The sequence below is a fragment of the Limulus polyphemus genome, unplaced genomic scaffold (genome assembly GCF_000517525.1).
Source record: "Limulus polyphemus unplaced genomic scaffold, Limulus_polyphemus-2.1.2 Scaffold8161, whole genome shotgun sequence".
Lineage (NCBI taxonomy): Eukaryota > Metazoa > Arthropoda > Merostomata > Xiphosura > Limulidae > Limulus > Limulus polyphemus.
The window spans coordinates 1-4,955 of record NW_013673771.1 but is presented as its reverse complement, the minus strand read 5'-3'; the positions used below and the strand labels follow the sequence as shown (position 1 = coordinate 4,955).

Genomic DNA, 4,955 nt, shown 5'->3' with positions numbered 1-4,955 from the left:
TTCTGTAGATAAGGGACATTGATTGTATTACGATAAACATAGGTTCTGTAGATAAGGGACATTGACTGTATTACGATAAACATAGGTTTTGTAGATAAGGGACATTGACTGTATTACGATAAACATAGGTTTTGTAGATAAGGTACATTGATTGTATTACGATAAACATAGGTTTTGTAGATAAGGGACATTGATTGTATTAACATTGACTGTATTACGATTCATTGTTTTCTTAACAAAACACTTAAGACTAGTTATTATAAACGCCATTCCTTCTTTACAACGCTTAAATCATGGGTTCGATTCCCCACGGTGGACGCAGCAGATAACCCGATGTGGCTTTATTATAAGAAAAACACACACACACGAACACGTTTCTGGGAAAAGAAAAAAAAACAGGGAAAGATTAGGTTTTTCATACACATCAGCCACCAGTGAGGATTGAACTCACGACCCCTGGTTTACGAGACCAGTGCTCTACCTCTGAGCTATAGTGGCTTATTCTAGTATCTGCAATATATATTTTTATATATTTTTTGGTTTAACTAAAAATGGTTAGCTTTTTGTAACTGTTCACGAATATCAATTACATTCGGTTGAGCACGTGAGTAAGAAACGTAATGGAACCAATTCAATGATTTACACTGTCTTACGAATTATATATGTACATTTACCTCTATTTTTTTATAATTTGTTACGGTACATGAAATCAGGTAAGTGCAGGACAAACCTTCTGAAAATATCTTATTTTAAGAGCAAGAATTGATGCACTTCTAATTTCGGAATAAAGTTTATACGTCATCAACAATCTTGTAACTTTTTCCCGCCTAAAACTGTGTTTCTTACTTCACCTTAATATTACAACACCAAACCCATCAGAAAGGCTTTTACTGCGTGGATTAGCGGCCATATTAAAGAACGAACATAAATATTTCTGTGACACGCATGAATATTCTGTTTTGTACAAAATACATAAAACGGACGATGCACTACTTTGCACTAAAATATCGTTATCTAGAGAAGATTATTTATAGAGGTCAAAATTTATTAGGAGCGGAAGGAATCATTAAACAATACTTAACAGTAGGAATCGTGATGAAACAAAAATGGCGGCCATAAAAAAATCGCCCGTTTAAAACCGACTTTAAAATGTTTGAATATTAAAAATGACTATTTCACAGCTTATTGTACTTATAAAGTCGCCTAAATCTCTATATACATGTTTATGGAATGAATCAACATTCCACTATTTAAACGAATTTTTATGTAAGTAAGTAAGTAAGTGACTTTTCCAGACAAGCATGCAAAACAAAAACAAAAAAAAAAGAACGAGCCTTATCGCTCTAACTCTTTCACAGAACTCTTCCGTCTTGGCTTCCATTGATTCATTTCTTGTACCGAAAAGGATCCTTGTTTATATATTCGCTACTTTGGGCATATAATTAGATTTGAGGGTAGGTTGGTAGAGATCCTGTTGAGTAATAAAATCGAATCGAGTTTACGTGCGCCCCACGCTTGGTATTGAAATGTGAATGATAATGTGAATAATTCCTAACAATTTACTATAGAATATCCTGCTTGCGAAATAAAATTTGGCATCAACATTATTCATGCCTTTTCTCCCGTCATTTCAAAAGTGAATGTTGAGCTTTGCCTGCGTGCACAGCTTTTCAAACGGGAAACACTCGGACAGACACAACAGGTGGCAAAGAACAATAGCTTATCAACCCTAGGTATTGAAATATGAAAGTTTGTGTGATGAATTCCTAGTAATTTTCTAACAGATACTCCAGAAAAAAAAAAGAGGACAACTTTTTGAAAAATATTCAAGTTTATATTTATAATCGTAAACATAAAAAAACAAGAATGTTCAACACTGACTCTGCGGTTATATCTTATAGAAGGTTTTGTTGATTATTCCGCTTTTTTATTTTCCGTTCTTGAGAATTTTCGCAAGAACAATTTACCCAAGTCAAGATATTGTATTCAATTTATTCATTTTACAAGGTAACAGCCATGTGGGATAAGTGACTCAAAACACAGCGCCCGGCATGGCCAGGTGGTTAGAGCGCTGGACTCGCAACCTGCGGGTCGCGAGTTCGAATCCCCGTCCCACCAAACATGCTACCCCTTTCAGTCGTTATAGTGTGACGGTCAATCCCACTATTCGTTTGTAAAAGAGTAGCTCAAGGGTTGGCGTTGGATGGTGATGACGAGCTACATAACCTCTAGTCTTTTACTGCTAAATTAGGGACAGCTAACGCAGATGGCCCTAGTGTAGCTTTGAGCGAAATTCAAAACAGACAAACAGACAGGCAAACAAACAATCCTTTAAACATAATTCGAAACCTTGGGTTTAGGTGATCTGAAACTAGGTGTAGCCCAAATGTTTAGGTTCATTCGATTTAAAATAACACGAGTCAATTAGTAAAAGTACTTTAAACTTAGAGCTGATGCACTTCTTGGACTCGAAAATATATTGTGGTGACGTTGAGTTTGTCGAAGAAATCAGTCATTTTCTTGTTGTTACGTCTCTCATACTGTTTGAGAAAAGTTGATATCAAAGTTATTAAACTGTATGGGGAACAAAAATATAAACATCAACTTCCTAAATGATAGATTCACCGAAATTGTTATAAGACATTCCTTTGTTTCACTTATTTTGAACTAAAATTTTGATAAGTTCCATATTTATCATATGAAAAAGTTCATAAAACACGGCAGCCACCAGTGAGGATCGAACTCACGACCCCTGGTTTACAAGACCAGTGCTCTGCCACTGAGCTATGGTGGCATGCATAACTTTGGCAGTATGTACCTATACAATGTTTATTTTAATAGAAGTTTCAGTAAACTTTGTAAGCTTCTTTAGCATCAGTTTTTTTTATTCTCTAGTTTTTTTTATAATTTTTTTGGATATTCCTTCTCCGTTAGTCTTATTTATTCAAGTCCAAATATCTTTAGTGAAATGGAACTTGTTGGTTTTATTTTTGTCAAAGAAATCGGCCAGAAGTCTGAAATTGTCTGTGTTCCACTATTGTTTGAAAAATATCGATGTCCAAGATATTAAACTGTATGGAAAAGAAAAGTGAAATATAAAGGAAAGGACCATCTATTCACCGAAACGTTTATATAACATTTTTTTTATAAAAGGCATTTCTTCATTTTTAGGTATTTCAGGTTATAGAATATTTCGGTTCTATCTCCGTAGAATAATAATAAAATAAAAAATTGTAAGAATTAAACGATCAATTACACCGAAGCCACCAGTGAGGATCGAACTCACGACCCCTGGTTTACAAGACCAGTGCTCTGCCACTGAGCTATGGTGGCACGTATGGGTTAAGTCTTACGGTACGTTGATTAATAACATTAAATTATTAATTAATATCAAGTATGTTCGTGTGAAGATGAAACTGAAAAACACGACGTAACCCTAACTCAATGAATGAGTGTGTCTGAAGGACTACTGTGTTATTTATATTGATAATTTTACTAGTTATTACACTATGTTAAACGAAGCAATTAATAGGAAAACATTTGCTATATTACCCTGTTTTAAGTGTAAAAATTAATCCATTTTTTTTATTCTAATATATTAAAGCATTAATTCAATCATGGAATTTTTTTTAATGTCAGATTAGTAACCATAAGTAATGCAAGACATTAATTGACAGTAAACACCAATACACGGACTTCACAAAAATATTTCGTTGACGCGCATGCGTAGTTTTTTATGTATTCCTTGAAAGTATATTTTCAACCTTTTCCCGATGACCACATAGAAAGACCAACTAATGATAAATAATATAAAATCATTTTATCTCGGCTACAACACTAACACTAAAACATTAAGGAAGAATAACTTAGGATCACATACAAATATCCAAATACCATCACAGATCACTTGACCCCAAGTAGAACAGTACCTGAAGATAAAAAAACAATGTGTACTATACCAATCCTGTGACAAATGTTATATAGATGAAGCCGGAAGAAGTGTTGACTCAAGAGTTATTAACATTAAATATAAAAACAAAAACGTGTTTCTTCATATGAGATATACTAGCCATTAAATATACTAGATGTAGAAATAATGGTTGGAGACGGCTTGAATGGGTAACGAAGAAAAACTTTAATATAAGTTTAACACAACAGCAAATGTACAACGTTGTTTCGACAAGGTTTTGTCATCATCAGGTACCTAGATGACGTCATCGAATTTGAATACTAGATGCACTTCCGTACGGTCACTGAAAGTGTTCTGTTTCAAGAGTAAATAAAACCAAAATTAACAAAAATAAATCTTTCATTTCCTCTTTTTGAAGTTCATATGTTATACTGTGTTGTAACCTACATATTGCATAATTCTTCTCGTGATTCTTAGCACGCACACGTTTTACTGACGTCACGACAGTACAAAATACAACGTTCAGCGTCTCTTATATGACGTCATTTTAATGTCTACTGACTGACTGACAGAAAATACACCACTTTATAGTAGTGCGCGTGATTAAAACAGCTGACCCCTCCAGGCGGTCTTCGATCCCCTTTCGGGAAAATTATAAATCAACAAGAATTGAACACAAAATGAAAAACTATCTACAAAAGATGAGGCGGGAATTCAAAGTTCTGGGGTCACGCAGGCGTTGTTGACCAGTTTTATTGTTAGAAGACAATGTGAGACCGAAGTGGACACACGAGTGTATCGAAACTAGTTTCTCTAATATCAAGATCTCTGTTCCCCAAAAGATTTCCTAATTCGAACACCCCACAGGGCCACTTTAACGTAAGAATCTTCTTAACCTCCTGTGTCCTTTAGGGCATTCAAAGTTCCGGTTTCACGTAAGCGTTGTTGACCAGTTTTATTGTTAGAAGACAATGTGAGACCGAAGTGGACACACGAGTGTATCGAAACTAGTTTCTCTAATATCAAGATCTCTGTTCCCCAAAAG

At 34.7% G+C, this 4,955-nt stretch overlaps 3 non-coding genes across 3 annotated transcripts; all 3 read right to left on the bottom strand.

The window, feature by feature from the left end:
- Positions 1-426: 426 nt before the first annotated feature.
- Trnat-cgu lies at positions 427-498 on the bottom strand. The gene has a single exon. It is a non-coding gene; the product is annotated as a tRNA-Thr (tRNA).
- A 2,224-nt stretch (positions 499-2,722) lies between these two features.
- Positions 2,723-2,794, bottom strand: Trnat-ugu. The gene has a single exon. It is a non-coding gene; the product is annotated as a tRNA-Thr (tRNA).
- A 467-nt stretch (positions 2,795-3,261) lies between these two features.
- Positions 3,262-3,333, bottom strand: Trnat-ugu. The gene has a single exon. It is a non-coding gene; the product is annotated as a tRNA-Thr (tRNA).
- Between the last annotated feature and the right edge of the window lie 1,622 nt (positions 3,334-4,955).